The sequence below is a fragment of the Manduca sexta genome, chromosome 22 (assembly GCF_014839805.1).
Source record: "Manduca sexta isolate Smith_Timp_Sample1 chromosome 22, JHU_Msex_v1.0, whole genome shotgun sequence".
Taxonomy (NCBI): domain Eukaryota; kingdom Metazoa; phylum Arthropoda; class Insecta; order Lepidoptera; family Sphingidae; genus Manduca; species Manduca sexta.
The window spans coordinates 2,452,629-2,465,926 of NC_051136.1; positions in this window are offsets into that span (position 1 = coordinate 2,452,629).

A 13,298-nucleotide genomic window follows, 5' to 3' on the forward strand; every position below is an offset into this window, starting at 1 on the left:
GCAATGTGATTAAAAAGGAGTACAAAGATTTTTCTGTACGCAATGATGTTTACAATATACATGAAGAACTGTCTGATAATCGAAGTAATAATGAAAGCAGCATCTAGGAGCCAGACACGGCCGCGTCGAATACATAAAATATAATGTGCTATTACGACGCTGCGCACTATCTCGCGTTACTGTTATATCCACATTACCGGCGAGATCTTAGCGGCAGCTAGTAACTGGTCTGTATGCATGATCTATAGGATTATTGTAACTGAATTGCGATAACGAAATACCTTGGTATATAAAACTATATTAAGTTCAGTTATCATTTTTTGATGGTTACGGTGTATAATAAATCTGTCTGTTTTTTTTTTGTTTTATTACATCATTCATTATCACCTTTTTTTTTAAATCATCTATATTTTTTTTCATATTTCTTGCAGTAAGTATAATAGATCAATTCTATCATACCTATTGTTTAACACACACATTTTTGACCACTGTCCTGGTTGTCAATATTTTTTCTCTACTCCGCGTTTCACGGCATCATTTCTATCCAGTTCAGTCACATGTTTTTAGTGACTTACAAAAATCGTTAAAAAATATATTAAACACATTATTTATAAGTTTATTATTTTAAAGTTAAATAGATAATAAATCAGTAAAGTTTGCAGCTCTTAGTATATCTTCAGCTTGTTGCGCAGACAGTTTACGCCACTACATATGGTACGTAATTATTTAAGCAAAATGTACTCTATTTGTCCTGCCATAATGCTTTTTACTAGCATTCCTTGTATATATTTTATGAAGCAAGCAAACAATTATGGAGAAGTATTAATCCTGCTGTCAACAGATGTTCAAACAATGATATTCTGGTTTAAAGGACATTGTAGCTGCTTGAGGTGTATAAACATAGGTGTATCGTGTTCCAGGGTCACCATGTGTTTCAAGTAGGCTAGAATAATTGTCAACTCGCGAGGGATAAATTTTGTTAATCGATACTCTTCTTACCATCAGATGCAGTAGAATCATGCTGTTGTTAACGTATAAAAGTATATTCACATTACGCTAGGAAACATCACTTCATACTAATAAATTTCCTTCGCAAAATTCTGGTACAAAACATCTCTGGTAACATGTCTTACCGATCAGTAGCAAAGGGTCCTTAAAACCCGATTCTTGCCGGCTTCCTTTTACGTAAAATTCTTTTAGAATATAATTGTTACCACAGGGATTTATTAGTTACAATGCCTTTTAGAACACAGCAGTGCTTGTTTAGTGCCGCTTGGAAGTGTAAAGAAACAAAGTTGTGGTAACCAGCGGATTCTTGCATATAAGAGATCAAGAAATTTCGGTCCTGTTATATTGTTAACTTTTACTTTAACAGTGGTTATTCAAGCATTATAATCTTTTAACTTATGCAATTTATATGTTTTCTTATAAATTGCGTATAATTGCTTCGCGAATGTCAAAGCAATTTTAAGTGAAGTTACGTTACGCATAACATTTATCAGTTATTATAGGGCTGTATACTAAATTATAAGCATCAAATGTTTTACTGTTTCTCGTATGGAAGACTCTAGTAGGCTCAAACTCAAAATTTTCATTTAACTAGTCTTTCAAAATCTTTTTTGATATGTCATGAATTCACCACCGCTCCGGAAAGTGTTATCATTCCTATTTGTATCGACTGTCGTGGGGTAATCATCTCTCGTCAGTCGACGTAATGAGACTTAACATCTCATGTATCAGGATAGCGGGCGCGGTGGAATACCAAACAATACATTGTAATTCAAGGTGTTGGATGGTGTTTCTATTGTTTATGGACGGTCGTATCGCTTACCATCAGGGGAACGGCAAGCTGGTCTCGTCATCATAGCTGTGACTACAAACTGCTGCTTGGCGGCAGAAATAGCCATTGCGGTGGTACCTATCTAGACAGACTCTCACATATAAGAGACCTACCACCAGTGTTATTATAAACTATTCATACTTAACGTCCCGAAGTCATTGACTCTGCCGTGACACGAGTTATTACTTCAATTACCTCAACACTCACTACACTGTACACACGACATCGCGTTCCGTTGTAATTGCTTCACACTTCAACTACCTTTTATTATACTTCCTTGTTTAAGAGATCGAGAAATGTGGGGGACTAGGTTTGACAGCGGCTTCATCAAGTGTTAAGAATTTTCCTGGTATCTGTCTGACTATATGCTATTATGGGAAATGGCCTATTGGCAAATTTCATTCAGATCCGTTCAGTGGTTTTACCATTTACGTCAAACAAACTTTCCCTTTATCTTCAAAGACCTTCGCATTTTACTAAGATTGTCTAAACGAGTATAATGCTATACATCATTTTATCCACGAAGTCCCACCACTTTTTGACCGGGGATATCGCGGGCTGAGGCGGGGTAAGGGTAGTGATTCAAGTCTCAAACTCGACACTATTCATCGTAGTATGCGTGTGTACTGATGCTGCTCACGCACACTGTAAGCAATTAACTAAAATAGTAGGGCGCGTCATCGTGTATGAAATGATCTATAGAGAAACTATGTTTTTGTCTATACCTAATTTTATTCCATTGCTGTCTCCTTGGTCTATTGGTTGTGTGAGCGTTATGGACTGGAGGGTTCTGGGTTCAAATTTCGAATCCTATGTCTGTAATATTATTGTGGACTTTTATCTCAGCAAACCTTATTACACCTTAGCCGAGGGTAATATTATACTTAGAGGCGTTATTTTGAGGCTAATACGCGACGCCGTTCTTCAGGGAGATAGTTTCAAGTTTGAAGGACTAATGTACTGAGATTGACTACTTAATGTTTATAGTTGAGTTTGTGATGTTAGTGAGACTTGGGCATTAGAACGTTTTATAGGCTGCGGCAGAATTAGTCCAGGCAACATTTTCAAAATGAAAACCTTACTGAATCCTCCCTAGCCTAATTTCAGTCACAGCGGCCATTCTCGACGGAGATCAGCCAGGTGCGCAGGAGATATTATACTGCACAACTGTGTGCAATACGCAGGTGCATTTTCGATTTCTTCACCCTCAGTGAGTTTAGGCGCAGGACCAACGGCTTTATGTGTTTTCCGAGGCACAGGGGTATCACACTGCCAACTTACTAACTCCAAGCTGCGACAGTGATTTTAAGATGGAAAACCTCAGTCACAATTACATTGGCCCGACCCGGGATTCGAACCCAGGACCTCAGCGCGGTAGACGTACTCGTATGGGGTACAATTATAACTACGACACTGCGGTAGTCGAAAACCTTACTACACTGTCTGACTCGGTGACATAGGTGTGTTGCCGTACAATTGTTAGCTGGGTCGGGTAAAATTATATTTGTGTTTTGTCTTCTGGGAAGCAAAAAATTTAGATGTGTTTAAGTAAAACCTCATTAATTTTATCAATCAGGAGTTGGTCCTTAACTCTACAGTTCACATACCGTCATAAGGCAAAGTGTCAATCACAAGTATAGTCAGCCAAAAAGGTGCTGTACAAATTCTAAATTTCAAATCGCCTTTAAACTTTCGTGTCTAACAATAATCGTCTTATTTCTATACTAAAATAACCTCTGCAGGTTTTAATTTATTTCAGATAAAGGAAAAATAATATTTAGATTGAAGCTATGTGTTTTTTTGTTTATAGGGGTACAGCAAAGTGACCCCATAGCACATCAAGCAACACCAGAGTTTCTTGCCCGTTCTTCTCTGGTGAAAACTGCTTTCCGAACTGGTGGTAGAGTTAATATTGACCTAATCTAAATAATGTATAACATTTTACAGATTCAAATAAATCATTTCATTTCATTTCATCACGGTAAGTGCTGTAGGGTCTAATAGAATGTTGACTAACGAGAGATGATTACCCCTCGGCAGTCGACATAGTTATACCGGCCTGTTAGATCCCGGAACGCGACAGACTTACGTGGGTCACTATGGCGGATTTTAACACCTTGTGTACGGTGGTTGCTATCCGGGCGGATATAAAATATATCCTACCAGCAAAGCAACAAGCGTTTTAAAGTTTTGAATTTGTTCAGCTACTTTTATGGCTGACTGTACAACAGAATACATAATGCAATACATACTTCTTGTCAACGTACAGTTGAATAATCACAAAGGGTAATTAACTTCATTAATATCACGCGACTAATTAAGTAGTTAACATGGTATCCGTAGATCAATTACCTAGGTATGCATTATCTATCCGTAATTTATTCACAGCCAAATTGATTAGACGTGCTAGATAAGTATCGTCGCATGATGGTGGCAGTGTGTGGTTAGACATGGAGGTCTTGCGTTCGAATTCCAGGTCAGACACGTGGATTTAATACGATTGGCCCGATATTGAATCTTTGGAAAAAGTGACTTCAGATGGCCATAAAAACTCAGTCAAAATCCATTCTGGATCTTATTTGAAAGTGTGTAGTTCTAGCGTATTTAGGTGACAGTAGAATCTATACTAATATATAAAGTTAGAGAGTTTGTTTTAATACGCTAATCTCAGGAACTACTAAACCTATTTTGAAAGTCTCGCTATATATTTTCTCTCCGATTTTTAATTTTTTCTTGGGATAGAAATTACCCTATAACCTGCCCAGGGTCAAATTATATTTTATTAATGCATTATGATGTGATATTAACCTAATCTAAAATGGTATAACCGAATAAAATAAAAATAATAATAATTTGTTAATGTGTCAATTTAAATTACTTTCGATCTTGATTTTCTTTTTCTCTTTTTTGTTTTTGTAGGAAGAAAGATGTCAATATGATATTGTACTCAATTGTAAAATTATTTTGATCTACCGGCGTAAACTGCATGAATAAATCAGTCTAATCCCGGCACTCGTGTTTAATTGCTGTCTCCCTTTTATAATATGTATAGAAGTAGTCAAAAGAATAAAAAAGGCACACAATACCGCTGGCGTCAAAACTTTCACAACACACCATCTAAACTCAATCAATCTGTTGACCTTACATCTAGAAACATCTAAAACATGTGGGATGGCGTGTAAGTGCCGAGAGGAGGTTCGATATCGTTACCAAGCATTAAACTGGCAGAATTAGCCCTTAACTAACTTACGCAAGCGGTACTCTTGGGCAACTTACATTAACAGAGTCGGATGTATGGGTTGCTGGAAGTGGCTTCTATATACCTGAAGATAATTGTATTTTAGTATAGTTAGATATTGGTTGTATAAGGTTATACTTTAATCGACGGAGTAACGTTATATTATACTAGCTTTTGCACGCAGCATCGTCCGCGTGATATTCTTTTTACGGCATAAAAGTCCCGCTAAATATTTTCTCTGTTCTTCCCAGAGTCTTAAACTACATACTTAATTTCATCTAAATCCGTTCAGTGGATCAGCTGTAAAAGGGTAACGACAGTTACTATGGCATTTATAATATACGAGGTTGCGGCTTCGTTCGTGTAAAAAGTCTTTCTAGTTACAAATTTTAAATTCAAAATTCTAATATTTCCAAAAATTTTCAGAAAGTTACTAGGTTAAAAGGTGACCTAGATATACCCAGGGCAAGGTTTGCCGGTGTGCCAAATTTCATCTAAATCCATTCAGCTGTTTGTTCATTGATTTTTAACAAACATCAAAACATGTTCATAAATTTTCGTATTTATAACATTAGTAAGACGTTTACCATGTTTGATTTTGTACGATATTTGGCATAATAATAATAATATCAGCCCTATTATATATATTGTCCCACTGCTGGGATCGGGCCTCCTCTACTACTGAGTGGGATTATGCCTTAGTCCACCACGCTGGCCTAGTGCGGATTGGTAAACTTCACACACCCTCAAAATTCCTATAGAGAACTTCTCAGGTATGCAGGTTTCTTCTCGATATTTTCCTTCACCGTTAAAGCTAGCGATAAATCACAAAATTTTGGCAATATAAAATAATCAAAGAACACTTTTGACCGTATCGAAATAAGCAAAATAAACGTAGCAATGATTACTTCAAATGTTGGTGTGAATAAGATTGAGCCAGTAATTACAGTTCTGTCACCTTCCTCTTTTGGATAATAGTTTAGAAATAAAACCGTCAAGTCAACCACCTCGTTTAACAATATGGTTATTCGATAGAGAAAACTGACCACAATGTAGATATCGTCGGTTTAATAAATGGACTGTTATCATAATCTTAATATTACGAACCTCAATAATGTTGTATAAGATTTATATGTTACTTAAGGTCACATATTAAGCGCTTACATTTCTTTCATGTAGTGAAAAAGTGTGATTTCTATAAATTTCAGTTTTTTCTGCGTGAAAAATATTACCTTAATCACTTCCAAATACTTAGCGATCTTCAATGAAACTGTTGTATCATATTTACAAAATTACCAATGGAGGACGAGAGCGTAGTCTTAAAATACCACATCCAGAGAAACATACTTTGTTGACCATCAGTATTGTATCAGTTAAGTAGTTAGCTACCAGTGCGACCACTCAGCCCCACGTGCCGAGAACATGTACGAGTTTGTCGATATTATACCTAGAAACTTCCTTACGGTCTCAGATATGAATTAAGTTTTCTTTGGAGCTGGCAATCTGGGGCGAGGACAAACAAAATTACCTTGAAGGGATGGCGGTTGCAAATATGGTGGCATACAATATCAAAAAAAATCATAGTTTAATTTGGAATGTGAAGCGGAATGCATAGATCGGTAGGTAGAGTGGTGAAAGACGAAAGGAGCCTGTTGGTGGATAAAGCGTCCATTAGACGGTAGATTTTGATATCAGATTTACCACAGTTATGATTTTTTTTTAACACGTGGAAATTCTCCTACGGATTTCTACCGAACTCGTCGGTATAAACCATCCTACTGACGAAAACCCCAACATTCCACACTCTCTCCCTAATATCGAAGGTCGGGGGGTGTGAACGTGCATGCAACCGCAACGCTCGCAGACTACAGTCATGACTGCGAGTGACGGACAACCTACCATTTAATGCCGTGACTGATGGTTTTATAATAGCACAGATTTGATAAAGACCATCGAGCAGCATAAAATATCTTCCCTAGGTTTTATCCTGTGACATGTTAGGCACATCTGCTGAGAACCATCATGATGTTAAAAATAACGGGAAAACAAGGTGTAGGAAAGAGAATAGAGTTATGACTTCGCAATTAACGGGAGTAGGCCGGAATAATAACAGTTGAAGAACTGTTCCAGCTAGACATGGATTAGGAGAGCTTTTACTTTTACTAACCTTCAGTGATGGGGAAGCATTTCAAGTGGAATAAGAAACAATAGACTTCACGCGTCTTTGGAGAAACAAATTCCCAGAAATTGCACATTAGGTAATTGATTTAAATATCTAATGAGACATATCAATTATTATCAGAATATCTTGAACATAACAGACACAATCCAACGTCTATAATTAAATTTGAAAATCAATTTGTTTACATTATGCAAATTCAATGAAGATGAATATTGATTTAGAGTTCTGATGTTGATTTGCCTATATATTAACAGACGAGTTACTCGTAATTAAGTTCTATTAAAAATATTTTATATCTCTACGGTAAAACATGAAAATCGTGTTCGTACGTCCCACATTCATAGCGAAAACAAGTTTTGACCTAGTTTTTAGCAGGTAATGCAATATTTTTTCTGCAATTTGATATGGCGTGCGCCAGGCAGTTTCAAACTCGTGTATAATTTTTGTAATGCTTGATTGAATTACGTCCAACCAGGTAGTAAGTCGTCGAAAACTCAACGCTAGAACTAGTATTTGACGTAGGTATGGAGTGTTCACGTGATCTGCAGTTTATATTTGTTTTGAATATTTTCGAAGTGAAAATTAGGACTATATAAAAAGGTACTGGGGCCTTTGTATGCGCAATCAGTTTGGATAGATCTATCACCAGAGTATCTGTTTTGTCTCCACGCAATATAGTGCAAGCAATAAGCTGTTATATTTCAAAGGGCTTTCAAATTCTATGTTTTAAATATTGTAGCTAATATACTTAATTTTCTTACAAGGTTTGTAATTTATATTTCGGATGGCATTATTGTTGGTTAAACGTAATGCTCACCATCAGACGAGGAATATCTTTGTTGTCATTTATTATTTAGTTGCTTTAAAAATGTGGAGTTCATATCCATGTCATTATTTATTTGACATCACAATCAAACCTATAAACATACCGACACAGACATCAAACCCAAGTTATTCCGTGTGCTCGCAATATTTTATTTCCAGAAAAGCATGAAGAGGAACGTAATCTCGAAGCGTCATCTTGAATTATTCAGATGCACTCGCGTCCGGACCACGTGAAAGAAATTACTTTCAAAGTATTCTTACTGTGAAATTACGTGTCGTGGGTTTTGTAACAACGTAGAAATGATTTTAGATGTGGTGACACACGGATGAAGGATCTAGATTCAATCTTTTTTATTTAATGATCAAGTCAATCAATCGAATAACGTTGAATGCAGGCCGCTTTTGATAGATCTGGTAATCTTTAAAGTAGGCATATGTTTAGCAGTGGACTTCATGCGGCTGATGATGATGATGAATCATCATCTTCATCACCAGGTGACGGTGATGAAAATCACTGCTAATGCATCTGTAACGATACCGGTATTGATAATTGTGTTTTTATACACATTTGTTTAGCAGTGTTAATTCTAATGACGTCCGGTACAATGTAGTCATTTAGTTATAAATACTAAAATGTGTTTGGTGGTTTCATATAATCAAAATTTTTTATGAAAACTACATGACTCGGAACACAATCAATAACTCAAAACGACCAACTCTAAATACAATAATGGGCTGTAGGCACATATGATTGTGACGAATTATAACTCACTAGCTTAGTTTTTATGGGTACCTACAAAAACCGATGAATATGACAGTGCTTTACTTGAAATCCTAAGTCCTATACTTTGTAATAAATAATTGCTTCTTGAAGGACGCTTAAAGGCTATTCTTTAGCCTCGTCCAGTCACTGGGAAGCTCCTTTCGCCTGTCACCGCTCTATGCTCGTACGTTCCACATTACATTCAAAATTAAATTTAGTTTCTATTAAAAGGGTTATCTCTACCTAGTCTTGCCATAAATATTGTAATAAAGAAAAAAGAAAATTGTTAACTGCAAATAACATTTATTACTTTTACAGTGTGTCAGTTTAATACATAAATATAAAACAATTAAAAATATAAAAAGCTTATTCGAAGTGGTCTCCATTGGCTGCAATACAGTCCTTTAAACGATGAGGCCAGTTATCAATAGAAGCACGCACTCTTTCCATGGGAAAATTCTTCACTGCCAATCGTATAGATTGTTTTAGGGACTCAAATTATCATGGCGTTTAGAGCAAGCTGTACTCTCTAAAACTGACCACAAATCATAATCCAGCGGATTAAGATCGGGACTAGACGACGGCCAGTCTTCAGCTCTGATGAAGTCCGAAACGTTCGATTCCAACCAAGACTGCGTGGACCGAGCTTTATGACCCGGCGCCGAGTCTTGCTGGAAGGACCATACTTGGTTATTGAACATGGTGATGTTAAGGGGCTTAACTACCTTCTCAAGAATGGTATCTTGATACACTTGTGCCGATGTTTTGATACCTTTTTCACAAAAATATGGCTCAGTCACTCCTTCATAGCTAACACCCCACCAAACCATCACTGAAGTCGGATAATGTCCACGTTGCACTCTGTCGACTAATTGGGAAGCTTCCTTAGAGCTTTGAGCATAAATACGGTCATTTTGTTTGTTAAAATGTTGCTCAATTGTAAAAATTTTCTCATCCGTAAACAAAATTTTTCTGTGACCTCCCTTTGCGTACCGCTTCAGTAGTTGTTTCGATTTTACCACCCTATTCTTCTTTAAATTATCAGTTAAGAAATGGCCAGTGCGTCTCTTATAGGCTGCAAGTCCTAAGTCATCTTTTAAAATACGCGACATGGTTCTAGGTGCTATCTTCATTTCCCGAGATAAAATCTTTTGCTTTCGGACAGGATTTCTTCGAATTCTTTCCCTTACTGCTTTGACCACCTTTTTCGTACGAACACTACGTGGACGGCCAGATCTTTTCTGTCACAAACAGAGGAGGTCTCATTGTACCTATTAATAGCCCGGTACACAAACATTTTACTAATACCAAGTGTATGGAGAGTTTTAAAAATTGCATTTGGCTCCATACCTACTTTGTGTAATGCTATCACAGCGATTCGGTTCTCTTTATCACCCCACACCATTTTAATATCGCAAAATATTTTACAATGTATTGGCGCCAAAATGAGAAAACACAATGAACAATCGTATAAAAATGACAGATTCGAAATTCAAATGTAATATTTTTTTATAATTAAGTGTAACAGTATTTATGGCCAGACTAAGTATATATAAATCTGTACAAATTTTAAACAAAGTCCCCTTTTCTGTCTGTCGGGGATATGTAAAGCGGGACTGCTATCCCGGAAAACTCCTACACGCGGGTGAAGCGGCGAGCAAAAACTAGTGTTACTATAATTACTTTTATCAATGTGCAAATGTTTGCACTTATGTATCTTATCAGTAAACGAATGAATAGCTAATTGTAACTGGATGTAAGTACAGAGGATCACGTTGAAATTGGATTACTAAATGAAACCACACACTTATCTTCCTGAAAGTAAAACACTCACGCACACGCCATATTCTGAATAAACAACAAAATTACCAAAAGTAAGATTGGAATTATTGGTGAAAATATTCGTTATTCATATATGGTATTTACTGGTGGTAGGTCTCTCATATGTGGGAGTCCGCCTGGGTAGGTACCACCGCAATGTCTATTTCGGCCGCCAAGCTGCTGCTTGGAACACAACAGTGACTACACACTGCAGTGTGTAGTCACTGTTGTGTGTAGTCACTGTTGTGTTCCGGTTTGAAGGACATTGTAGCCAGTGTAACTACTGGACATAATAAGACTTAACATCTCATGTCTCAGGATGGCGAGCGCAGTGAAATACCAAACATTGAAACAATACTTTGTAATTTAAGGTGTTGGATTGTGTTTCTCCTGTTTATGGGCGGTTGTATCGCTTACCATCAGGCGAACGGCAAGCTCGCCTCGTCATTCAAAGCAATAAGAAAAAAATAAGATATTCAGCATGATATTAGCAGAGGTAAAGACGAGTATATGGTTTCATTCTTTAACGAAATGTCAAAATGACCTTGCATAGTAATTTTGGATTAACATAAAGACAAATTTTATTACAACAAAGGTTTACGTCAAGGGAACCGCGAGGATAATTCACGCCCATATCATTCCTATAATGAGGTTGGTAAAGATACCAACACAAGTTCAAGGCTCCCTATCGCTCCATCATGAAAGTCTATCATTTATATAAGCAATGAAATAGACGTCTAGGTCACGGATGGACTAAATTCTTGCCCTCTGGTTATCCCGAGAGGGTTGTGACCTCGACCTTTCAACAGTGGCTCTTTTGGATCTTAATAAAGATATGCGAGTATGCTAGCAATGTTTACGTATTATTTATTTAAACAGCATGTCGTGTAGGTTGACGAGTGCAAGACCACATCATATTTCGCACCCTTAGAAGTAAGTGAACTCTTAAAATGTATATATTTTCTTATTTTGTTAAAAAATAACGTTCCAAATCATGCTTTATAACCCTACGAATAAAAGACAAAATTGTAGGATAGAAACAGAACTCCCTTTCGCCGCGACAGCTTAATTCACCGCCTTTTATATAATTTTCATTTTTTTTTTATTTCCCACAAATTGTTTTTTTTTAGTTAGGTCACCTTAGTTCTAAGGCTGCGGTTTGTAATTCGAATTTCTTCCCATAACATTTTTTTTCGTAGGTATTGTCAGTAACCTTGCTAACGAACCGCCTCATATATCAATCTCATTTGACATACTTAAACCTAACCAGAACCGTTAACCCAATAAATAATCCAACATTTCGTGATCAAACTCATTTGGAAACGTGAAATTCCGCGTTTAAGTTACGAAAACCCTACACAATTCTAGAGTTTACCATAAATTGTACTGTAGACTTTCTATTCGAGCTCAATTTAAACATCTAGGTGTAGGTATCGAAACCAAAAGTGAAGTTACGCAACGTTAACTATCGTGTTTACAATTGAGGCCGAACGTAATGGCCGCTCATGTTATATTAAGGTCATATACTTTACATTTGCTGCATTTTTTGCCTTATTATGTAAAAAGTTATATTTACAGTATATTGTAAAGTAAAGCGTTTATAAAGCCAACAAAATAAGAAATCATAACTTTTTGATTAGTATTGGTTTACTTATAAATGCAAAATATTGTGAAAATATCTGGATATTTGAATTGACAGTAATTTTTAAGCTGGATCTTTGTGTTTATTCAAACTCGTAGCAGTTATATTTGAGTGTACTTTTTACATAACAATGTTATTTTAAGTTGCCCTTGCTAATAAACAATACAAATAATTTGACTATTGTTTTTTTTTCTCATGTCCTCGTATCTTGGCATGTCCCGCAGTGTATTCGAGGAACAAGTCTGCGAAGGTCTGCTAATACTTTCGCAATGGACGGTAGTTCCCGCTCGGTCTTTGACGCGGCTAATAACACTCGAATATTAGCAAATATTGGCTTACGTCTACATTTATTACTGGCTTTACTGTATCAATAACGTTTGATTACAATTTGTTTTTTTTCCGACTGACCTGGGGTTGTGTTAAGTCTTTTTTAATACTTTTTGACAATGTCTTTTCGGAATTTTGTTCATTATTTGCACATTAATACGTGTTTTCCCTTCGGAGTAAACTGTATCACTCATATTTGTTCATAAAAAATCGCAATCATTATCTGCTCTTTCTGAGATCAGGATTTTATGAATACCCGATTCTTTCCTAACCTAATTTAAGCCACGCTGGCAAATCTAAACGAAGATCAGCCAAGAGCGCAGTAGATATTATAGTGTACAATTTTTCTTTCTCTCTCATAGTCTGGTGAGACAGCAATCCGACATGAACGGAGATATGTCAGGTTCTAAGTGTATTCCGATGCACGGGGGTATCACACCGCTAACTTCCTGATACCTAAGAGGAGACCTTCATCTACCAATTTGGCCTGAAAAGGATAGATTAGATTAAAAATAATTCTAAAAATTCACACGAATACTTTCGTCGCTGATAAAGCAAGCGACAATTAACACATACTCTATAAAACATCAGAGGTGTGCTCAAACACACATAACATTTAACTTCCCTTATCCTAAAGAAACATCCAAATAAATCCCAAAA